The 26,680-nt window shown below is 38.7% G+C and overlaps 2 protein-coding genes across 2 annotated transcripts in view; one reads left to right on the forward strand and one right to left on the reverse strand.

The window, feature by feature from the left end:
- LOC129780299 (alpha-N-acetylgalactosaminidase) overlaps window positions 1–10,299 on the reverse strand; it is a 173,307-nt gene extending 163,008 nt beyond the window's left edge. Inside the window, exon 1 of the mRNA XM_055788381.1 lies at window positions 9,572–10,299. The gene's annotated coding sequence lies outside the window, so the exon portion shown is untranslated. The remainder of the gene's footprint in view (window positions 1–9,571) is intronic.
- The window catches only part of LOC129780298 (6-phosphofructo-2-kinase/fructose-2,6-bisphosphatase 1-like), a 270,999-nt gene that overhangs the window by 208,867 nt on the left and 35,452 nt on the right, over window positions 1–26,680 (forward strand). The gene's annotated exons all lie outside the window — the stretch shown is intronic.

Consider the following 26,680-nt stretch of genomic DNA (forward strand, 5'->3'; position numbering starts at 1 on the left):
GAACTCTTAAAAGTTCAATGTAAAGTAGGAAAATGAAATGAAGAAAATCAACATTTAAATATGCGCATTCTCAAGATAGACGGCTATTTTTTTGGGAATTGGGAAACGCCAGACAACTTCGTTTGATCATTTTTTTCGTCGTTGCCATTCAATCGAGGAGTATTCACATCGGTATTCTGAATTTTAAACACAGCATGTTGAAACACAACATATTGCTTCCTTTATTTACGAACTTGCAAATGTATTTATTGCTCTTCACTACTTTTTCCATTCAACCGAATACATCCAGCAATGTGTGGGATCGATTACATGTGATGTTGTAATAAAGCTAATTGAAGACTTCATTCCTCGATGAATAATACGTGCTGTAATGTTATGACAATGCATTACGTTTTGGTCTGGCAATAGCGAAGGCTGTGTCAGGGTTGCTTATGATAGCGTCTCGGAAGTTAGTGTATTTTTCCTCATGTCGCTTCTGTTGATTGTGTCGTAAGAATCTCAGTCGTTAGTTCTCTACTCGTAGAATGACGTTGTCCTGACCGAGCCTTATCATCAAACTACTCACATAAAAATCCATCGAGCGCATATCTTAAATATGTTCATAAATATAAAAAATGAATAATGGTGTAATGTAATGATGGAATTAGACAAATTGGGGTTAATTACGCACCTTGAAAGTTCAATGAAGCGAACGTATCGCCATCTTTCATCTAACATCGCAAATAAATTCGTTTTGTTTGAAAAACGAACGACGGCCAAATTGTTACGATTTTCAGACGGAATAACGCATTCCTATATCTTCTATCTATAGAAACAAAAATGGAAGGCCAAGTGAGTTGGTGTGCCCTAAACCCGGAGAACGAATGGTCCGATTAACCGAATAACCCGAGAGCTTATCAAGCAAATTGAATCAAACTTGGCATATAGAGGTTTTAGGGATCGTTTCGATGGTGGTTCGACATTTTAGAACTGTCTTTGTTCTATCATATTTTCTGTATCAAACAGTTATGCCAAGTAAAGGAGAAACATGTTATTTGCAAGTGGTTGAAAAATCTTGAACGAGAATTGTGTCTGAAAATATTCTGATATTATAATGACTAGTTTTGGTAGAAGTACTAGGAATTTTATAGTAAAAGGTAATTTTGAAGGGTAGATTAGAAGATCAATCAATGCACAGTTCTGCGGTTGGACTCATGAACGTGCGCTTAGTAAGAAAACGTGAATGTGATAACGAAAAATTAATTTTGGGCGGGACGAAATCTGCCGGGTCAGCTAGTAAACTATAAACGTAATTGAATAGTGTCAAGAAAAATCCGGACACATTAAAACGTTGCAATATGCCATTTTTTCAGCATTTTTTTTCAAGATTTCACTGAACCAAGTTAGGAGATACAGTACAGTGCTGGCCATTGATTGACTTATACTTTATATGAGGATAATGGCGGAGAATTGATTGCGATAAAATTAAGGGTGGCGAAGCTAATAAAGGGTGTGTCACATCAAATTGCATTACGGAAAAAACGCTATAGAAATTCGCCAAGTAGACCGATCCTTTTGAAAATTTTAGACAGTAAAATAAAATTTATTAAACAACTTTTGGCATTTTCTTTTTATTCATACTTCGAGCCCAAGCCCGTATGCTCGCACCTTCCTCTTTACCCCGTCCATAAGTTTCTGTACAACGTCAGGTTGTAGTTTTTTTTTGAACAGAAATCCATTTTCTCTTGAAGTCCGCCTCCGATTTGACAACTTTTGGGTTCTTCCGGAGGGCCTGCTTCATAATCGCCCAATATTTCTCTATTGGGCGAAGCTCCGGCGCGTTGGGCGGGTTCATTTCCTTTGGCACGAAGGTGACCCCGTTGGCTTCGTACCACTCCAACACGTCCTTTGAATAGTGGCACGAAGCGAGATCCGGCCAGAAGAGGGTCGGGCCCTCGTGCTGCTTCAATAGTGGTAGTAAGCGCTTCTGTAGGCACTCGTGTAAACCTGCCCGTTTACCGCGCCGGTCATCACGAAGGGGGCGCTCCGCTTTCCGCAAGAGTAGATCGCTTGCCACACCATGTACTTTTTGGCAAACTTGGATAGTTTCTGCTTGCGAATCTCCTCCGGAACGCTGAATTTGTCCTCTGCGGAGAAGAACAACAGGCCCGGCAGCTAACGAAAGTCCGCTTTGACGTAGGTTTCGTCGTCCATTACCAGGCAATGCGGCTTCGTCAGCATTTCGGTGTACAGCTTCCGGGCTCGCGTCTTCCCCATCATGTTTTGCCTTTCGTCGCGGTTAGGAGCCTTCTGAACCTTGTATGTACGCAGGCCCTCCCGCTGCTTGGTCCGCTGGACGAATGAACTTGACAAATTCAGCTTATTGGCGACATCCCGAACCGAACTTCTCGGATCACGTGTAAACTGCTTAACTACGCGCTTGTGATCTTTTTCACTGACGGAGCATCCATTTTTGCCGTTCTTCACCTTCCGGTCGATGGTTAGGTTCTCGAAGTATCGTTTTAGTACTCTGCTGACCGTGGATTGGACGATTCCCAGCATCTTACCGATGTCCCGATGTGACAACTCCGGATTCTCGAAATGAGTGCACAGGATTAATTCACGACGCTCTTTTTCGTTCGACAACATTTTTCCAAATTTACGAAAAATTGACAGTGAAGCATGGCCAACGTGATCTATACACTCTTATCTGATTATAAGCGAAAGCTGAAGATATAATTCCTAAAAATTAAATTTCTACAGCGTTTTTTCCGTGATGCAATTTGATGTGACACACCCTTTATATGTCAATTTATGCTACTATCGGGAACTAAATAATATTTCCCTTCATTGCACGCGGAATTGCCCGGGTCTGCGTTGACCGGCTTCTACAAATGTGCTCATTTCCTCAATTGTTAACTTGATTAGACACCGATAATCCACTATCGGTGTGTTTTTGTCGACTGGGGATGTGCCAATATGTTATAACGATCGACAATTTATGTTCAGTGTGTTAGACTTTTTTTTTAAATGATGTTCGAATGCAATCTATTGTTCACGTGCACCACCACCATGCTCCAGTACGACCCAATTGACCGGGAACCGCAATTACATAATGGATGATGGATGCTTGCAGCTCGCACTTGTCTGCTTCTGAGTTGGGCCGCATGCAAAAGCGGGCATCATCGGTATGATCGGAGCACGATTTTCTCCCCATCATCATCCATGACCATTCCGAACGAGTAACTGCACACCCGGCGTGGTTTTATTTCTTGTCCCTGCTGCGCCCGGGGACGCCTTGGGGCCGCGCGGCAGTGCAGCCATCATAAAACCAGTTTCCAGCAGCATCAAACGAGAAGGATGGCTGGGCTCGTTATCAATCGATCTGTCTTTCTATTTTCCTAACACGCCTTCTCCGGCAGTTTTCTACGTTAGATGCGCACATCTTCATGTGGATCACGATCGTGGCCTGGTAACCTTCTGGGCTTCTAAAAGTATGTATGTATTCCAAGCCAAGATGCACCTTTCTGGGTGCATTTATGGGGCAAGGGGCGACTGCATAGCTCGTGGGTCTGTGTACCACTGTGTGCACACGAGAAGAGTTTTTTTTTATTTTCTGCTCAATTACTCGCTAATAACCGCAAAAACCAGTATGTTTTATCTATTTTTCTTTAGTTTTGTCTTTGTTTTGCTTTAACTTTAACTGCTATAACCAAAGTGAAGCATATTATATGCAATTCGATACTTTATCGGAGAACAATTTATATTCCGTGAGTAAGGGGTTATTTACGAGTGATTTGGTCGTTTGGGTCGTTTAACACCAGTAACTAAATGGTGAGATAAGAACATGAGTTGTACGAGATTCAAACAAAAGAACACATCGATTGGAAAATGTTAACCATGTTTAACTCTAGCAGACATTAAAAATGCGTGCTCCCGTGGCCGAGTGGTTAGCGTCACAACTAACATGCCGGGTGTTCGGGTTCGATTCCCGTTCTGGTCGGGGGAATTTTTCGTCAAAGAAATTGCCTCCGTCTTGCACTGTGGTCACGCGTATTCTAGAGCTTGCCACTCAGAATGCATTCAAGGCGTGTTATTTGGCATAGAAATCTCAACTAAATACTAATAAAAATGACTCAAGTAATACTACGTTGAGACGGCGAAGTTCCTCTAGGAACGTTAGTGCCATTGAAGAAGAAGAAGAAGACTTTAAAAATTGAGATATGTCAACTACAAGATCTGGTCCCCTTGCTATAAACAGTGGAAGAAATTGAAATGTAAAGACACTATAGATATACGAATAGCTTTAAGAATTGAGTTTGATCATCAACATTGTTACAATCTTCTTATATCCTTTCCTGAAAAAAATATGTCACCCTTCTAAACTCGAGTCGACCGCGAGTAATCGGCTTTTATCTTACATACCATAGAATTAAGATAATGATTTATATATTGTTATAAAAATATAGTTAAGAATTCGAACGAATTATAAAAAAACTACAAAATGATTTCGGGAATAGGCAATTTTGTTGTTTGGACTATAGTTCTTCTCAGATTCTTCCAATAATTACTCGTTCCGATCGATGACATACAAAAAATTTAATTGCTATAGTTTTTATCGTCGACGATTTATTATTTTCAATTTATTTTTGTTCGATTTGTTGTGATCTGTTCGCGACCGAAGCTGATGCATTTAGAGTTTCACAAAAGAGTGTTTTCTTTTCTTGTTTATTATATTTGTAAGTTTTGCAATTTCAGTTCTCATATTTCATGTACAGGTGCAGATTCGCTATTCCAGAGTATATGTCTTCTAATCCAGTTTCTATAAACTTGGATATTAGATGCGGTTACTGGCTCCACATTCAGATTTTGGGTGATTAAGTGTTTGTATTCCGGAGGCAAAGGCGTGTAGCCTGGCGAGCTCTTCTAGTTGGTCAATCAGGAGTTACCTTATTTTCAATTATTTTGTATGTGTAACAATAACGAAAACCCAAGAAATCAATACATATTTTTTTTACAGAAAACAATGTGGATAGAGATATTAATGCAATTTAAGCTCCACCCGTTTTCAGTTTATTGGGTATGAACAAAACATTCACGATTTCACAGCATTTACTATTCATCAACCATTCAGCTAGTGACGGCACCGAGGTTTTTCAAATGGCCCTTCTCAGGGATGAGAATTCAGTTTAATTTTCCAAATTGTCATCATCATCATTTAAGTCACAGTATCGCTCCAGCTAGCCGACGGCTGTTTTGCTCGATACAAAGGAAGAATGTAAGATAGATATCGCACACAGTGGTGCAACGTGTAACATTTTCCGCATCAGAATGCAGATGTTGCGCTGACGGGCAGAAATAAAGAAGAAGAGAAACATTAAAAAGAACGTAACGCGGAGATATTCTGTTCGATTGAATCACACCTTCGAATTGTTGATCTAATGCGTTATCAAATAGAGAACGGTGATGGGATATGTGCCTTATGCAAATATGTCCATCACGAGTAGAATATTTGCGAATTGAATAATTACCAATAACGCCTAAAAATATACAACAGCAATAATACAGAGACGCACACAGTCCAGAGTACACAAATTACGATTTTTCGCGCGAGTGTTAAAAATATACAAAACAAATGTTCATTTAATATACCGTTTTTTTTGCGTTGCGCGAGCAAAAACTTTAAGTGTTGCTTCTCTTATTTGGATTTTCTATTCTACATTATTCTACACGTAAATACAGGTGTCCAGGTGTTTTATTTAACACTAAAAAACCCATCAAATTCAAGTTGTTCGAATGTTGATCCTTCTACTATTAATTACAAAAAAAACATTGTTTTGGAAACAATTGTTGTTCAACAGAGTTTCGTTTGGTGGTCTCGAAAGCAGACACGGTTTGCTGACGAGTGTTGAATAAAGTGTCTTTCTCAAGGCAGGCCAGAAAGGAGTTTGAATTAGAGTTTTCTATTCTCACAAGGCCCCTCCCCAGAGCTAGAGACGAAAGAACTGGAAAAGTTTTAAGTGTTTGCCATACAGCTAGCGATTTGGTTTGGGGGCACTTTTTACTCCCATACCCGGCCAGGCCCTATGAAACATTTCTTCTTCAGCCGTAAAAATGAAAAACAAGCTGATCATTGTTTAAAAATCTTTTTTTAATAAAAAATATAAAAAAAACTCTTTTATTTTCTTTACAAGTTATTTACATACTATAAATATTTGTATATTATCTATTCAACGGTAATTCCTTCGGCGTTGTGAGGAATAAATACAGCTTTGACCAAAAAACAATTGTTTTCATTAAAAATTCCGGGACTTCTCAGCTCATATTGTACAGGCAAATCTTTTTTGGGCAAATTTTTTTGTGCGATTTTTTTTGTGCGGTTTTTTTGTGCGGTTTTTTTTTGTGCAGTATATGAAAAGAAGCATATTTGACGAAGCTATCGTCCGTTTGTTTTTTTTTTAGTTTTTCGTTTTATATGCATTTCAGTGCGAAAAAGCATATTTGTCGTCTAAATTATCCTCTTCTCAAATCATTCCCATCCTTCCTTCAAATGCTCTAAGTTGCGCATAACATGATTTCCAATAGCAACAAGTTTCGACATGTAACTAAAAGCACAACACAGCCACGCGCAACCGAAAAGGCAAATTGTCCCATCGCGAAGCAGGGAAACAAAAGGAAATCGAACAGTGAACGGCGTGGATTTGAGTTATTTTCTTGGGGAAACTTTTTTATGCGGCCCCTATCTACCGCACAAAAAAGTTTTTTTCAAATTGTGTACCGAATACGATTTTTTGAAGCTATTGTTGAAGTTTTGTATTTTTATGCGATTTTTTTTTTTTTGCGCAGTCTCTACCCCCGCACAAAAAAGGTTTGCCTGTATATGGACGTAAGAATAAGATTGTGTTCGCGGGTGAAGAGATTCGTGTCAGGGAGAAGTACAAGTGTGGATTTAAGTCAGTTGAATGGAGAGGCAGATTTGTATTAATTAGTTACGTCAATTAGAAAAGGTATTGACTAGAATAGAGCATCAGTCATCCTGGCTCTCAACGTTCGTCACTTTATTTTCTGTTTCTGTTGATCTTCATTTTTAATCTTCAAAGATTTCGGGCCCTGATATTTACTATACCCAGTAAACATTTAATCATATAACTTTGCATAATCCAAGTCGCATATAAAGTGGGATCGAACTACAATCATATATAATGTCGATCAAAGTATAAATCGTGTATTAATGAAATGATATAAAATGCGAAAAACCCGCATCATGATACATCAAGTCGTAATTCGGTATAACAATAATCGTTTCTATGATATACACTATCGTAGAGTCGAACTAATCGACATCATATATGCATATCAGGCATATGCAGTTTGTGAGCTGTGGGAAACCGTTCAACAGTAAATTATATTAGATAATAAATGAGGACATATTATATCATATACAGTGTCGACTTCTGTGGATTTTTATTTAGGGAGTCAAATTATTTCTACCATCTAGGCCTAAAGGCAGTTTGCATCTGCATCTCTTCCGTATAATATGTACGAGTTTTAACTGCTCAAGAATTTTATTCTAGAAAGCCGTGCGAGATAGCTGCTACTCGAGAATTCAAAAAATCGGAGTTCGAATCTCATCGGAGTATCACCACTTGTTTTTTTTATGTCTATAATATATCGTATATACGTACGACAATAATAGTATTAGCTGCATATATAAGACGTATATTCATCCAAACTAATTCGCAAACCATTTGCCATGTATGTATATTGCCTCCACTTTTGCATGTATATGCTGGTTAAGCGCACCATATACCACCATAAATCTGGAATATATGATGCTGTATAGACGCTAGTTATACGATTCAATGTTTCCTGGTTATTATTTCAAGAGAAATTTCAGTCAACTTTCTAAGTTTTTTTCTATTTTCGAAATCTAAAGGTCTTTTATTCAAATTCAAAGTTCGATACGAAAATCAGTAGTTATTTCCATTTTTTTCGAGATGACGATTTTTAAACTGACTGGTCTACCATGTGTATAAACATGAAACCGAAGTTCACACATCATTAGTTTTACATGCAAGTGAAAAAGGGGCAAATTCACATTGACCATATTTTTTTTATGTTTTTGCCATCTGTCAACAGTATTCAGTTCGAAACATCGATTCGCTTAGAGTGCTGGGGGAAGCTTTCGGCGAGCACTCTTTCGACGAATCCTAATGTTCTGGGTTGTTCAAAAAGTTTAAAATCGATAAACATCCAGAACGAGGAACGTTGAAACCTCGTTGAAAAAGTGTTTGAAGACACCGAACACCGGTGAATTTATGAAAAGTGATCGTTCTCAGAAACAATTGATCAAATTGCATCGTACTCTGCTCCGAAAACGACCGGAATATTAGAAAATTCAACACAAAATGATTTTTCGAGATGACAATGCTCCGTCACACCGAGCAAGACCGAATAGGGAATTGTAATTGGAAGCACCAGACCTGGCTGATTCCGATTATTCCGAGATCCGAGTTTTCTTCAATTCTTTACTTCAATTCTCACGAAAATGTGCCAAAATGGTTCGATGGCCGGTTTGGTTGAAAAAAACAAAGGTTTTTTCGAGAGACATTCATGATTTGGCTGACAGACGGGAAATGTTTGCTTCTTCCAATGGACATGACTACGAATAAAATATTTTCAATCATTCTTGGACAATAAACGTATATACTTAATTAAAAAAGTCTGGTTTCATATTCATATACATATAAAAAATAAAACATATAAAAAAAATAAAACATATAAAAAATAAACATATAAAAAAGTGTCCTGGAACGATTATTGGCTCGCCTACGGCGCGTGCGGCCCGACCAGTACCGATCTGGAGAATGGTTTTTGCTCCATGACAGTGCGTCCTCGCACACCGCGTTTCTGGTAGCGCAGTTTCTAGCCAAACGAAAGGTGACTGTCATCACCCATCCCCCCTATTCTCCGGACCTCTCCCTGGTATACTTTTTCTTGTTTCCCAAGCTAAAGAACGCTTTGAAAGGGGACTGTTTTGACGATGCTCCAGACATTCAACTAAATGTGACGCGTATCATGAACTCCATACCGGCTGAGCAGTTTAAACGCGCCTTCCGACACCTCTACGAACGTTTCAAATTTTGTGTGGAAAGAGAAGGCCTATATACTACTAGCTAATCTTTTGAGTATCTCGTTTTTCTTTGTTTAAAAAAAAAGTCCGGAACTTTTTGAATGCACTGTGCATGCAATCATCACTCAACCGTTCAACCTTTACACGATCACACAGTTCAATCAAACCAAACTCGTCAGGGTCTTATGCATTGCCTTTCTTGCAAATATAAGAATTCAAAGATATTGTAAAACAAGAATTTCAGAATTTGTATTGTGTATATTCCGTTGAAGCTGAACAGTATGTCACATCGCGACACTTGTGCAGTTGTAGTAAACATCTTATCGCCTATTTTTGAACCAGCCACTGTCCGGTATTTGCTAAACAGCTTCCATCTACCAATCAAGTCCAATGAAACGCAATACGCTTATCACTCGTATCGCATTGAATTAGCCCCAACTGAACAAAATGTGTACTAACCTGTGTGTTATATCAAATTCGAAAAAGAAAACTGTTGTCCACCGCGCCTAGTCAACAACCCTTCACAGTCGGAATACGGCGTTTGGCAAATCGCAGACTGACACTTGGTCACACTACACACTCGGAATGGCTATTCCGCCCCGTTTCAGATCAGTTCAACGGCACACACTTCCTAACCATAAAGCAAACCCCTGGAATTGCGCTTTTCCTCTATCTCACTGCTGCCGCTGAATGCTGCGGCTATACGCGGCGTTGATGTGGATGTTGTTGTCTTTTCGCGGGATGAGATAACAAACGATCGGCAAGAGGCTCTAATTTCTCTTTCTTGTTTCTTGCTGTGGAACAGTGGCTGGCACTCAGCCGATTTCGCCCACGCTTTTTGTATTTGCAGCAGACGCCAAACAAATGCAGCGCGACTCACGACTTGTTTATGTGCACTTTCGTTGAATTATCCAGAGGCACTTTTACAATGAACAGCATGCAGGTCAGCACCGATCAGAACCAGCAACAAAAAACGCACGCGAAACGTACAATTCGAAGCTCCGAGCAAGCTTAACTTTTCTACAAACACCACACGAAACGGCTGAAATTATGTCACACTGCAAGATCGCTAGGAGTCTACCGCGAGGGTCGATCGAGAAGGCAAACAATCGCCAGGAACTTTCGCTAGAGCACCAACAGAAACACGTGCGTCTGGCTCGAGAGTCAGCGCAATACTTGCCAGGGGGTTTTAAGTCACGTCAGTGCTGACTGAGCCTGGCCGGAAAGTTGATCCAGGGCGAGCCGTTGTAACAGACGAGTATTGTCTGGGCCATGAGAGAAAGAGAGTTGCTGGGTGTGCATTTGTAGGACCAGCGAGTGAGTTCTCTCCGGGGCACTCTCCTATACCAGCTGCGTGGCCCCTGGTTGTGTCGAATAAGGCAAAAACGCTCCAGCGGTTCTAGCTCTGACCAACTGATTAGCGGTGATACGAGATTATTGCTGCTTGGAGAGCACCGACAATACGCGAGATAGCGAGAAGGAGTTGAGCATAGCAAAGAAACGCGCTAAGCTCTCGTGAAGCTCCAATTTACATGGTTTGTGACTTATGCTGGCCTAAGCGTTCGAACCGGTTGGGTGTATCCATGTTTCATGCTGGTTTGTTGCGCTTGATTATCATCGGGTATCAATGGTTTCTGTCGCGCTACACAACGCTTTGACGACTTGCCTGATACATTTTCGACGATCGTTGTATGTAATTTTAACACTTTTGATCTAACATTTTTAATGATCTTACTACTTGTCAATTTCCTAAATAACTTACAGATCATCCCTTCGAAACCTCATGGAACATGCAGGAAAAAATAGAACAATCGTTAGGGTATTTTTCTCAAACGTTGTGAACCCTTAAAGGGAATGAAATAATTTGGGACATTGGATAAGTTTTCTCTGTTTCTCAATACATTCCTTGGGCCGCACAAAATAGTCCTCCATCATGCAAAAAACTTTAGATGCATCGCCATTCAGCTCAGATAAACATCAACAAGTAGGAGAAATCAGTGAAACCGACACCCTCTGATTGTTCCAGTAAAAAGCAATTTTTTACAAATTTTCAGATACCCTCCGTACACACTTGTCATTTTCTACGTTTCTAGTCACCAAACAGCTCCTGAATTTTTGTAAAATTCGATTCGATACTTTGTGATTTTTTCTTTTAGATGCTCAAATGTATTGTTCTGAAATTTTATGCTCATTCGGGGTGAAACAGACACCTTAAATCGAGGTAAAACAGGCACCCGGTTTGTGTCTCTCTCAGAAGAAAAATGTGTCCTTATTTTTTGTAGATGCCTCGTTATTTATGTTCCAACGTTGAATAGGGTTTGCCAGCCAAAGCCAACGTTGAATAGGGTTTGTCAACAGTAAAGGCACAGGTCTCATGGTACCTTTCGATCAACGCTCATCGGCCACATCTCTGGTGAATGCTCACCTAAGGAACTTGCGTGTTCACTCCAGACCAGCAGAGGAAATTTGTACGTCACTTGCTTGAGCTTGAAAACCGTTTGGCTTTTGGATTGGCAAAAAAAACCTTCAAACACCCTTTCAATAAGAAAAGCAAATAATAAAATTATTGTAACAAATTTTCATTGGTTTGGCTTTGTAAACAAAACACAATACGCTTGTGCCCAAACTCGCTCGTGATCAGTCTGTCTCCTTCACGTTTCAAGCAAATAATTCCCCTTCTGCTTTCTTCTGTACTGTTTTCATTAACCGCTCCCCTAACCAACTTAGTGACGAAACGGCCCCACCTTAGGATATACTTCTATTCGCCTTGGACAGAGTGTCGATTTTACCCACATTCCCATTTATTTTACCTAAAAACACCACTTTCGAATTCTATCGAAATCCGAGTTCTACTCAATAAATGATCAACAGATCCAGTAGAATGGTTCATGAAGAGTTTAAGAGATGTTCTGTAACGATTTAAAGTCAAACAAAAATGGGAGGTCTTGAAAATTTGGCGTACTGATGTTTATTGTCTCAAGTCGCTATTTCGTTCGCTTCCGCGAAGTATTTTGGAATATACAACTTTAAATTCTGAAAGTAAATTGAAATAAAACACACTTAGAATTCGAATTTCGATTAAACTTTTATTTCAAATTAAAGTTTGGTTTATGCCATTATGTGTGAAATACAACATCATTCAAATGTCCATCTAGGGCTTCCTCGCACACCTTGATCCGGAACAGGTAATTTTCGATGACTTTTCGGCACATATGGGGCGGTATCTCGGTCATAACTTCACGAATGTTGTCTTTCAAATGTTCAAGAGTTTGCGGAGAGTCTCGATCTTTCGCTTAACCCCACAAAAAAAAGTCTAGCGGGTTCAAATCGCATGATCTGGACGGCCAATTGGCATCACCAAAACGCGAAATTATGCGTCCCTCAAATTTCGTTCGCAATATGGTCATGTTCGATCGTGTTGTGTGGCACGTGGCGCCGTCCTGCTGAAACCACATGTCATCCGTATCCATATCTTCAATTTGTGGCAAAAAAATCGGTTAACATGCGGCCATAGCGCTCACCATTCACAGTTACCGTCTCGCCGTCCTCATTTTCAAAGAAATACGGCCCGATGACTCCACCAGACCATAATGCGCACCAAACAGCGACTTTTGGCGGATGCAATGGCCTCTCAACAATCACGTGTGGATTTTCTGAGCCCCATATACCGAAATTTTTTGGTGTTCACATAGCCACCGAGCTCGAAATGTGCCTCATCGCTGAAGAAAATTTGATGCATTTTGCTGCTGTTGTTCGTTCACCCAATCGACGTATGCCCGACGCATTCCATGGTCACCATGCTCTAATTTTTGTACCAGTTGGACTTTATATGGATGTAGGTGCAAGTCCAAATGCAAAATTCGCCACAATGATGTGTTTGACAAGCCCAATTGCTGAGCACGCCGTGGAATCGAAACATTCGGGTCATCCTCCACACTGGCAGCAACAGCAGCAATATTTTCGGCCGAACGCACATTACGATGATGCACAGGTTTCATAATATCCGCTACGGATCCAGTTTGTTCGAATTTACGCACTACATTAGCGATTGTGTGCTCTGTAGGCCGTCCATGACGACCAAAATCCGTCCGTAATGCTCGGAAAACATTTGCCGGTTTTTCATCATTATTGTGCGATGCTAAAACGATCCATATTGTAAAATGGCAGACATTCAACTAACGATATAACGCTTTGGTTGACAGCTATGTCAAACGGTTGTCAGCGCAGGGCTGTATACTTTCAGAAGCCCGAAATGGAAAACCCTGTACTTCCCTGGTTTGGTGTCCTTTCCAAGTTACACAGAGTCTTGTGATCGAACGAACTAGAAGAAACTTCGTGCTTTCCGCTTTGCGCTCTCTCCCGTGGAACGATCCGGTCAATCTGTCGTATTATGCTGACCAGAGTTGACATCTTTAATTTTCAAAAATCAGAGAAAAGGAAAATAAAAATCAGAAAGAAATCAGGATAGCTCATTTTGGGATTTCCGGAAAGTTTGTGCCAATTTTTAGGAGAACGAAGGCATCATTTTTATAGGCAGAAATACATCTATTCAATTTTATATGCACGTTTTTGTTTCACAATCTTTCACCATGTTTCATGCAGCTTTAAAATTCTATCCCACCAGATCATGTTCGCTTTCTCGTCGAAAACTGTTCAAGGTATTTTTTTATGTCGTCCATAGAATCGGAGTACTTGCCCTTAAATGCAAGTAATAATCGGTTAGTTTGAGGTTTGTTGACAGGGTTCTGCATAGTCATAATCAACTGAGGATAATCAGCTGACTATCTGACTGACTATATCCGTATTCAGTTATAATGACTTTTGGCTTCTTCACGCAGTTTCCCGCCAAAATGACTGAACAGTCAGTCGGACGTCTCATCTCCTACCGACTCGACTATATCATTTCATTCTTCCCAGTCAAATTGTCCTTATCGCATTTTGAAGTGACTTCCCCCAAAACGAATTCGTTCCTCTCTTTCTCTCTCCCATGTGCGTGTGCATGCATCGTTGTTTGAGTTCAGCGTGGTTTGACATACGCTACAGGTGAGCTAGATTCTTTTGTATCGTACACGAAAATTACCCACACGTATAAAATAGCGTGCAGTGTGTGTGCGCTATTTTTCACGCTATTTACTAATACTAACGCGAGGACCTTTATAGCATACTTGATAAATGTCTAAGTTCGTTGGTGTGAGCTCACGATGGGTAGACAATAAGTTTTTCTTAACATGTTCATCTTACCCCCACTTCCCCTAAACAGTTCCTAAAATGTCACATACTGTGGATTCTCATCAAAATAATATTATCTACATAAGTTCAAAGACTACTCTATAAATACGATGAATACGGCTTTATATTTTGTTTTCTCACGGAAACGTGAACTACTCCGCTCGATCCTGACATCGTTGGAGCGTTGTCGAAAGGTTGTGAAAGGCACTTCATGAAATCTCAACCGTTACTCTCGTTACTTTGGAATATTAGATCAGTAAAATCTTCTAATTTCTGAACAATTTAAAGAATTACATTCCGAAAACATTTTTCGAGTAATCACAGTCCTACGCTAAGCTTTTGTTCGTTCGGCGTTACGTTCATTGAAAAACTTGAATGATTTTATTTTGTGAAAAACTTATCGTCGTGTGTGGCACCACTCTGAGAGTGACACCCTTCGCATTCCGTGCACAGGCCAATATGAAATGCGTTTATGTAAAAATAAAATAGAAAAAACAGTATATCAGACCGATTAGCTTACTTTCAAATATTTCAATTGTCTATCATTCGTAGTAATGGTAACGGAAACTGGTTTTTTGAATGATATGTCTACACAAATTATTCAATTGTAAACAATATTTTGTAATATGAAAATTTGTGACGAGTTTTTATTTTGATTTAAGCTTACACTACACGGCAATCCTCGATCCAACGAACGACGAACAATATCATTGTACTACCATGACCAGAAATGCAATTTTCCAACGCATGGTACCATTAAACGCTCGGGGAAACTAGGTCTGCAGGAAAAATGTCAGAAAGCAACAAACAAGCAGACACACATTGCGTAACGCACCACTAGGACGGATCCTAGGGCTCCACATTGCAGGCGAACAGACCGTCGCAGGCTTGCAGAGGAGTCGGGAAAGCGACAAAAATACATGCCTTCAGCTCAATCCAACCGCTCGAACTCAAGGAAATGCGGCTCAGTTTTTATTCTCTATCGAATGCCGGCCGATGCGTGGCGGCACATATGCCTGAAACGTGTATACACTTTCCGATATGTCGAACCAACAAGAGTTACACGAAGTCGCTTTAGATTTCCCCCAGCATCGACACGTGTGAAAATGACAAGATAGGAATCGTGGACCGCTTCAGCAAACTATTCGCAGGTCGCGAAATAGATCCATTGCAAAACTTGTTTCATTGGAGACAGCCGGTAAGACTAATATTTTAGGTCAGACACGTAATGAGCTGCACCGGAAGTGGTACTTGAACCTTCCGTCCGTTCGTCATCAGAAGTTTGTTTTTGATAAGATTATGCAGTTGGTCTCACTTTCGTCCAACGACGTAACAATTTGAATTTTCCCACTAACAACATACAAGGGAAAGGGAAAACTGGTTCAGCTCTGATGAACGTGTATCATAAAATCGTCTGGGCGCAACTGCGAGCATTGGTGCGCAAAAATCCCTGTTAGGGTTTTTGCGATCGACCGTTTCAAACATGTTTAAGTCTCAATACGCCCATATGTAAATCAGTATAAATCAGTAACCTGAGGTACATCAACTTATTGCTGAACAGTTATCAAATTCAAACTTTATTTCTTACAAATGATCCAGCCGTAAGGAAATTGTGGTTAATGCAAAGCGGGTCCACGTAGAACCAACCCGGAAACGATCTATTCAATCCCGATAGTCATTGATTAGAAACATTATTCACAATCAAATGGTTACAGAAAAGGTCATTTCTCATTGTAATATGGATTCCGCGTCGACTTAAAAGTCTATTCTGATATGTCCCTCTTCGTCCTTTTTAAATTATGTACAAACGATGACAGTTACTAAACATTTGATTTTTTATTATGCATGACCAACTCTAGTTACTATAAACATTTGTAAATGTTCATCTGGGACATCAGCCTTCCCTTTCTACTTTAGCTGCAATCTCATTGAAAATACATTTTGTTTGATAACAAAGACAAAGGCATGGATTTCGAAAACCTCAAATTGAAATTACAGATAAAGCATAAAAGGATATCAGAATGGTGCCGAAGAACACCAAGCAGCTTGATGCGAAGTAAAAGTAACAAAAACATTCAAGAACCACTGTCTTAAAAATTGGTACTTCTGAAATCATAATAGAGTGAAATGAAACTAAATGGATAAAATGAAAATCTAAACACTGAACATGTAGATAATAATAAATAATTTCTAACGCCTATAACTTGACCATTTCTTAATAGATCGAAAATATGTTTGCATCAATTGGTTGGAAATAGTTATTCGCATGTATATTTATAATAAAAATAAGCATATACTTTTAGATAAGCAATTGCATGAATTTGAAATATCAAGCATAATCTAAACGCGCAAATCTCATGTTTTATAGGTCCAATTTGGACTCATCAAATTGTACCGACTAATAGTGGCAACTATGCTGATGTCACATACAACGGTTTTGATCGATACAATGGAGGCCTGGAAAGAAGCGAAAAATTGCGTCGCTCTGTGCAAAATTTTAGTACGAGGGGGTGTAGTACGTCGTGATTGCAAAATTTGCAAAAACTTCATTTCCAAGTCTCGTAGGTGTCAAAATTTGAGTTTTTTTTTCAACCCGAAAAATCACCCGAGGGGGAATGAATTCTGGGTCTTCGAAAAAAAACATAATGCCAAGTATCTTAAAATTACATGAAACGTCGAGATTTACTGTTATCTCAAAAAAAATTTGCAAAAATTGACTTTCCAGACGGAAAACGTGATAACAAAACTTAATTTTTTGAAAACCCCGTTTTCGACATAACTTATAACCCGATTTGTCGGAAATTTTCCTTCTTCATTCGGGTAAATGTTACATTCAGATAAATGTTGCATTCGGGTATTTGCTACATCCGACTGAACGTCATTCGGATATTTGTTACATTCGAATACATGTGCTTCGAGTGAATGTGTTTCGTGTGAATGGTATACGGGTAAATGTTACACAACCGTTTTAGGGATCACTGGAGATATATTGTTGTTAATAGATAGTGCAAAACTACTTGCAAGTTCAATGTTTAAGTGTTTAAGTGTTAACGCTGAGGATGATAGTTAATTGGAGTATTTTCTTGCACTGCTGCAATGAATGGGCTACACCGCTCAGTGCAAGAAGTTTGCTTACATTCCATCTGCACTGCATATGAATAAGAAGCAGCATAATAAGCCATGTACTCACTGCTTGTTTCCGGAATGCTTAACGCACCGACATTATTTTGGTAGCACACTATTTGCATACGCCAAAACATCATCAGATGTAAGCTACAGGTACTCTGTACTTGCATGCATTTGTGCAGTCCAGAATGTGTTCCCCTACCACGAACTGCGAAATCAAAAAGCCTGACGAAATCCTCATTGACGAAATCATGAAATCATCATGATTTCGATAGCCATCCTGCTAGCAACCAGACGACGACGAGGATATCCAAAATAGTTCTGAGTTTAGAATGAATTTTCAAAATTGGCCTTCTCAGGGCTAGGGATGAATGAACTGCAAAAGTTGAAAGTTTTATGTCCACGCTTGTACACGGTTAGGGGGGAGTTACAAGTTTGAGCTGACTGAGAGTGTTTCCCAGTCAAACATTTATATATATATATTTTTTTAATAATGCTAAAAGGTGCCTCACATCAAATTGCATCACGGAAAAACACTGTAGAAAATTCCCCATTGGGTATTTTCTCTTGAAAATTTGGGTAGAAGTAGTTTAGAGTGTACTATTTACACTGTATTTTTATCGCTATCAGTTTTTCGAAAATTGGAAAAAAAATTATAGGAGGTTGTGTTCAAGACACGACCGCATTGTTGACGTAGAACTACACTGTAGTTTGATTCAAGTCGCTTGTTTGTAACTGTGGATATTAGCTTTATAATGCTACGAAATTTTTGAAATAACCATTCAACCAGTTTGGTTGCCCTGATTTTTTTTCTTGTAGTATCATTTGAAAACAATTGTTAGATGATTCATTATTGTGCTCGCAGAACAATACATGCTCAAGATAAGCACAGCTGTCATCCTTAGTGGAGACAGTTTTGCTACTGGCAAGCGATACCAAATCACATACAAAATTCCAGAACGACATTTACTTTTTTGGTGATTAAATGAACGAAATCCATTATTCTCAACAACCTCGAAAAGAGTAGCACTGCTTCATTATGATCAAGATTAGCGCAAATGCAATCCTAGTTGAAAGCAGTTTTGCGACTGACACGCGAACCCAAATAAATTAAAAACTTATTATAACTTATTGAATAACTTCGTATTCCCCAAATAATTTTTGGTGTCCAACCATAACACGTAAATATTTCCCTCCCGCTATCTCCCCTCCTTGTTTATATTTTTGTCATTACGACTGCATAATTTGCAATACCAAACAATCGTCAATCCTAGCATAAAAAATTTGCGATTGTTGCATCGTTACAGGGCTAATGCACACGGGAGCAGATACAAATGGGGTTTCAGCGTAGCGAAGATGCACTATTTTTACGTACGGGTTATGAAGCACGCACGTACGCATACAAATATCCATATACGATGACTTGAAGCAACTAAATATACACTCACTTATCTCCATTTGCGGTCTTCTCAACAGAAGCCATTTCTGTTAATATTGCCAGTCTAGATTAGCTTACAACAACAAAGGATGACATTTGTGGAGAGAGTTTTCCTACCGTCATGCGAAACCAAATCACTGACCATATTCCAGAACATTTATTTTCTTTGTGAGCTGACGATAACATAGCTTGCTGATTCACACAATTGTGTAGCTCAAAACCTTAATGCAATGGCGTCAGTTTGGTGCAATGATTGCAATGCCAGTGACATTGGTCGCATCCACAGCTCAATCCGAAACGAAGACATGTGATGATACTAGACTGAAAATTTCCCTTTCTTCCTTGCTTGAGACTTCAAACTTCTTCAGTTCATTCATCTCCAACCTTCAAAAAGGCTCTTGAAAAACTTTACTTTATCCATCATATTACTCCTCCACCCCCATTGCCTTGGGAAAGGCATTTTATCCCTCGCCGTCCAGCTCGCCCAGCAACGATGTTGTTTAGTCGATTTCCCCACAAAGAATGAAAGTTTGCCTCAGCGAGATCCACTGTTTATACTCTATGCAAATATTCCCATTCGTTCTTCTTTTTTTTTTTTTCCTTTGTTCACGGAGACTTTACATTCTACGATTTCCCCTCCGTTGCTCTTCGATAAGTTGCTCGTTATTGACAGCTCTGTTCGGGAAAGCACACAAATGGACAGAACAAATGTATGAGGAAATGGGAATGCTTCCAATTTTCATCAATTTAAACCATATACAGATTATGAGATTGTGATGTATAGCATATCAAACAAATCTTAGGGAATTTCCGGTTCGTTTGGTATGTAAATCGCCAAAATCCGTTCGTGGCAAAAATAGTTATTCAAGTTAACTTTATTTCATAAAAACGTGACCTGTTTTTCTGATTTGACACCTTTAATGAAAGACGTAGTTCTACGTCAAAAATGCGTCACACGAAAAGTAACGTCGTTCACAGTGCATTCAAGAAGTTCCGGGACTATTTTTTAAAACAAATAAAAAACGAGATACTCACGAGATTAGATATCAGTTACCTACATATAGGCCTTCTCTTTCCACACAAATTTTTGAACGTTCGTAGAGGTATTGGAAGGCGCGTTTAAACTGCTCAGCCGGTATGGAGTTCATAAACGCGTCACATTTTGTTGAATGTCTGGAACATCGTCAAAACGGTCCCCTTTCATAACGTTCTTTAGCTAGGAAAACAAGAAAAAGTCTGCCGGGGCGTGGTGCGGAGAATAGGGGGGATGTGTGATGACAGTTACTTTTCGTTTGGCTAGAAACTGCGCTACCAAAATCGCGGTGCCAGGACACTTTTTTAGAAAACCGCATTCACTGTTTGCCCTGTGGGCACAAAAGTTGATGGCGGCTCTCTGTTCCATAATTGAAATTGGCGATGATGGCGACAAAAAATCACTGCGTTACTCTTATCAGCCAAAATTAGCTACTGAATCGAAATAGTGGTTCACGGTAGAAACAGTAGCTGGCCAGAAGTTGGCCAAATGTAGTTCGTGCGTTGGAGCAGAGATAGCGCCATTTTCCGATTTTAGCGCACGTTGGTCCCGGAACATTTTGAATGCACTGTGTAAGTAGATTTTGCGCAAGCACCTAGAAAACTCTGCCCAAGTCTTTCGTTCAAAAGATCATTAATTCAACAACTTTGTTGTACATCATACTTTAAATGATTTCAATGATTCTGGATATGCCCTTATAAAAATAAGCCGTAATTAAAGATGGTCATATGATAATAAAAACTGTGGTCTTGGGTAGCTGTCACCATATCTTCCAAATTTCAAGAAAATCGGAAAGGGTTGGCAGCGACAGGCTGATTTGACTAGGAATCGGTCTATTGTGAAATGACAAACCTGAAACTGAACAAATCACGAGTTGCATTACTTTGGCTGTCAGAACACAAATCTATATTTCCGTGCCACAAAATGGATAAATGGAAAATTCTTCATTACATTACATAATTACAAATTGTGAATTCAAATTTCAGGTTAGCGCCTTGCTGAAGCCTTTTACCTACCGGTGCATAAACTCCCATCATTTCAGACTCACTCGCTTGGTGTCGCTTACAGTGCAGCATAAACATCATACTGTGTGGCCAGTTGAAAGTGGTAATTTAATTTTCCATAATTGGAAAGCAATAATTAGAGAAGTGCACCTCTGCTAATGATATCGCTCACATAAAATTTAACATACACTACGTTGATTAGTTTTATTTTTGGTTAGCATTCATTTGCATGAATGCAAATTTTGAAACAGGGTTCAATAGCACGCTCTCCCGGCTAAGTTGTGATTCACATATCGGACAGCGCTGGAACCAGATGACCGGACAATCACTGAAACAGAATAATTAAACATGCGCATTTAGCCCAATGACTTTGCCTCTCGCCTCGTTCACATCTGTCGACATCGGTCAACATCCAACGCTTCGGCATGGTGTTGCATACTGTACCGCCGCGTTTACCTAGAAGAGTAACCCAAAAGGTTCTTTTGATTTCGGTACAATTAACACCGGTAGATGGAAGGCCTCTGGCCTCTGGCAACCTCGTGTTGCACTTTGCAATCGTTTTGGAAAACCCATTAGAGGTTGAAAGGTTTGTTCGAAGTGTGTATACTCATTGAGCAGTGAAAGAATGCTTGCTCAAAACTGACCTGACCACTCTGATAGGAGGTTTCAAAACAAAATGATTCTGCTATCAACCTCGTGTGAGAGCAGCAAGTACGCACACACACACACTCTCTCGACATTGATATGTTGACAACAGGCGTCGCAGTGGGTGCGTGTCTGATATGATACGAGATGCGATAGTGGAAATCGATGAACGCTGTATGCAATCGGTACTGTGTTAGTACCGTTCTTTTATCCTCTCGGTGAACTTTGGTGTGTGTTGCCTCGTTTATCATCAGGCTCAACTGTACGTAATGTAATACCCGAGCTAAAAAGTGGACTCAAATATGAACAAAACACATTCTCTGCTTTACAAATAGACAACCCTCAAAATCTCCTTTAACACGTTCGTCACCCAACGTGATCCTCAACTTAATGAACAATTTTCACATTTTCACATATTAATTTTAATTTGAAGACGAATTGAGAACAAATACACATTCCAATGACATATAATATGAATATCGCAAGAAGTTGTAGTACAAATCATCCAGAACGTAAATTAATAAAAATTTTAGTATAAACATTATACTTTTATGTTCAAACCATCAAACCCCTTTTTAAAATCCCATTTGGAAATGTGAACCCATATGAGGGGGCGACGAACGTGCTAATTTAAATTACTACATTTGTTTGCATTATTCTCAAAATTGCGATGAAAAGAATATAATAACCGCATAGCGAATTTCAATTACACTGAAGTCGCTTGTTACGCGATTTTTCTATACGCGATTTTATTTTACGTGGTTTTAGGAATTTACGAGGTTTATTTTTACGCGGATTTTGGAATTTACGCGTTTTTCTTTCACGCACGTATCTCCCGCGTAAAAAGCGACTTCAGTATACACTCAACAACAAAGAAATACGGAAATAGAATTTTTTAGTGAATTTTTGTTGCACCCGTGGCCGAGTGGTTAGCGTCTCACATTATCATGCCGGGTGTTCGGGTTCGATTCCCGTTCTGGCTGGGGTATTTTTTTCGTAAAAGAAATTTCCTTCGACTTGCACTGTGGTCACGCGTATTCAAGAGCTTGCCCCTCGGAATACATTCAAGGCGTGTTATTTGGCTTAAGAAATCTCAACTAAGTATTAATAAATGACGCTAGTTAATGCATACGTTGAGACGGCAAAAGTTCCACAGGAAACGTTCACACCATTCAAGAAGAAGTGAATTTTTAAAGGAATGTAATGTCGTTATAAATCAACGCCTGAAGATGAAATAGACACTAATCAAAGCTACAAATTTCTCGTTTTGGAATAAATTAGATACAGAATTTTCTTCTCTGGCGGGTACATTTTTGTGTGATGGACACAAATAACGGGAAAGGAAAAAAAGGAGTTCAGTTTTTTCGTAAATTTTGTAGACAAAAGCCCCACCTAACCAATAATGAATCCAATTACTCGTTCGTTTTTAATTGTTAATATTTCAATGACTAATGATCGCACAGGAAATAATGGCTTTCATTAAGAGCTTGTCAATTTTTTAAAAAATAAAACAAAGATTTTTGAGACATTGAGTTCAAATTTATTCTGCTTGTAGTTCAACTCTTACATTTTAAGAATGAAATTCGATGTCGGTCATAGAAACACCACAGGTCCCCTTACAGCGATCGATCCGTTGGACCCAAATTTTCCACTTCTCGGACACGCATTTCGACCGGAATGTTGCGAATATTGCGTTGGATGTTGTCTCTGAGCTCTTCTGAAATTGCTGGCTTGTTGGCATAGGCCAGTGACTTACATAGTCCCGTAAAAAGAAATCCAATGGCGTCAAATCGCATGAACGAGGCGGCCAATCGACAGGTCTCGAATTCACACGTTACACGTAGCTTCTCGTTGACACGGGAACATCCAACAGCAAAAATGTAGACTCTAGACTTAGACGATTATCACGGCCGAAAATTGGAGTAAGCGCTCTTGCAACCACCGACTCCGAATTTCAGTAGTAATTTTAAATAATTATCAAGCGTTGCTCGTTCGTGTATTTCCCTATGATGAAAATGTTAATTTTGACTAACGTTTCGACATTGACAGATCATTAGCATGTTGTAAAGGTTCGTTCTCCCGAAGACGTAAAAGTCGCTAATGGATAACACTATTTTGGGCAAGTAGAACAATAATATTTTTCTGAAATATTAGTGATTCTTATACCAAGTTGGGTCACGTAACATAACTTACCCAGTATCTTGAAACTTTCGAATAAGCACTTGTGCTAATTAATAGGGATCGATTTCCAGACCTCGTCGACCACCAAAATCAGTTCTAGTTTATGTCGACCCCTGGGATATTGACCCGAAGGGTCCCTAGGATCCTGTGGTGTAACCGTCTATTTAGTCGACCATGGGCAAGGGCTGATGATCATTAAGCCCGAAATATCGAACGAAATAGGAAAATAATGTTTAGGTCTGTTTGGCAAAAGGGACCTCATTCATGAGCGCGACATCTCATCTCCTCAAACCGGTTCATGGTTATGAAAACGCGGTCCCTCAGATGGATAGGTGCGGAGCTTTTAACGATTCGTCAATTGACAGATGGCTGGCTTTGCTATCTTTATATATCAGTGATGGCAGAGTCATTGCTTTAGATACCAGTAAACAACTGTTACAACATAGTTCGACAATATTGTAGTTATTTTAAACAACTTTGCAGAATGAAGTTTTTTCCATCTCTTGAAATAACCGATATAGCGCCTTTTTCTAACATGTGTTAGGGTCACCATGAAAAAAACAGTTTTTTTGCTCCAACTTTTATATTTAAAATTTTACATGAAAACTTATTGATATTTCTATCTTATCGAGATGAACATCATTCGACAATGTTGTAGCTCTTGTTATTTTAATCAACTATGTAGAACAAAGTTATTTTTCTATCTTGCGATATAATCGATTTAGCGCTTTTTATTCTAAGTTGCATTAGGGTGACCATAAAATAACGGGTTTTTTGTTCTAACTTTTATATTTCAAATTCTACATCAAAATTGTCTTCGAACGATTTTTAGAGCTTATCAAGACAAATGCGATGCAGAACTTGTCAATATCTCAATCCTACTCAAAGGTATTGATGGTTTTTCATCCATAAACTTATGATTTTAATTTCAGTTTACTCAAATTCAAAAAATAACATAGTTTTAGAAAATGTCACGTTATGTAGAGTCAAATATGCCCTTTCAAATGCCGCCATATCGATTATTTCAAGAGATGGAAAAAAAACTTCGTTCTACAAAGATGCTTAAAATAACTGAGACTACAGCATTGTCGAACTATGTTTACCTCTATCTATAAAAATTAGAAATTTAGATTTTTTATTTCAACTAAAATTTTTGTCACCCTATTATTCAAAATGTCATTGTTTCATTTGGTAAAAACTTCAGCTCGTGTCACTTGCATGTAGCTGAAATTTTATATAAGGTACTAGCTTACCCAGCAAACTTCGTCCCGCCCAAAATGGATTTCTTGTAATCAATACTTCCAAACATTCACCTTTTCTTACCAAGCGAACGTTCATGGGTCCAATCGCAGAGCTATTCATTGATTGATCTTCTTATTGACCCTTCATAATTTCTTTTTACTATAAATTTCGTAGTACTTCTACCAGAACTCGTCGTCATAATATAAAATTATATTCAGACATACATGTCGGACTCGATTATATACAGACTCGATTATATGTGATTCGATTATATACAGTTTGAAGAAATTTTTTTTTTTTACATTTCGAATATGACTTGTTTCAAGAAAAAATGTAACCCTTGAAAATTAAGGTGGAATTTAAGTGGCTATTTTATGTACGGTGGGGTAAAAATCGTGAATTTTGAAGATTTTGCTTGAATTTTCACCAGGAATTATTTATATCAATATTGCAGTGAAATTAAGAGAGATAGAAATTAGGTGTCAAAGAACAAATTGTAAAGTGGCTTGAGAACTTCAATTTGATTGATAGAAACTTTCAAGTTCAATATGAATTTTTGAGATAAAATTAATAATTACACATTCAAAATTACTAACTTTGGAATTTTCACTTTCAAAAAGTTATTCAAATCAATTAATTTAGATGTTCCACTACTATATCCTGTACTAAATTCTCTCATCTTTCAAATGAAGGCAACAGAATTGGTTCACGCAGCGTACTTTTTAGTTTAGAACCAGTTTGAGGTAACAGAGTCCGAAACAAAAAAAAAGTTCTATAACTCTGTCATTGTTAAAATTCGAACATAAGCGTAGAACGATTTTTTTCATCAAATATGATTATCTATCACATTCTGAGAGATTCTGGTAAAAAATATTTTTTTCATATGAGAAAGGTATTTTCTGACTTCAAGGGGATGAATCAAAAATTAAATTCTTCTTTTATTTTTAATAAACGAAAAAAATATGCATAAAAAACGAATAAGAAAAAAAAATTTCTTGACTCGATTATATACAGTGAAAAGAAATCGGAAACTGTATATAATCGAGTCCGCGCTGTATTTCTCTTTCAAGAAGATTTATCAGTCACTCGCAAAATACATGTTTCTCCGTTAAGTAGAATACATGTTTGATACAGAAAATATAATAAAAGCGGACAGCTTAAATCGGACTATTCCTTTATTATACTAAAAACATTATTCAACGATTTAATGGTTTACATTTTTTAAACGAAATTTAATGTCTAGTGAACTTGAATACCTCCCTCCCCCTCCTCACTCTTAGAGAGGGGGAGGGGTCTCAAACTATCATAAGAACCTTTCCCGGCCCCAGAAACATTGCTCAATCATACAAAACATTACACCGAGACGTGAGCGAGAATCTGGCGTGTTTTTTATGTGCAATTCAACGCCGACGATATTTTGAATTTTTTCCCGGTTTGGAGAACTGCATATGTGACGAAGTACGAAAATTTGCATCTTACATAGTTGCATCGAAAAAGCTTGGTTTTTTTTCCTACTTCATTAGATTTTTCTTTACATCAAACAAGGCGCAAGCAGCAATTTGAATGCATTGCAATGATCCTAGTAAGAAGTAAACACGCCTCGCTTATGCCACGCTTTCAACCCGTTGCAATAAGAGAAAACCCATAAATTATACCCTGACACGATAAGG

Source organism: Toxorhynchites rutilus, chromosome 3, assembly GCF_029784135.1.
Source record: "Toxorhynchites rutilus septentrionalis strain SRP chromosome 3, ASM2978413v1, whole genome shotgun sequence".
Taxonomy (NCBI): domain Eukaryota; kingdom Metazoa; phylum Arthropoda; class Insecta; order Diptera; family Culicidae; genus Toxorhynchites; species Toxorhynchites rutilus.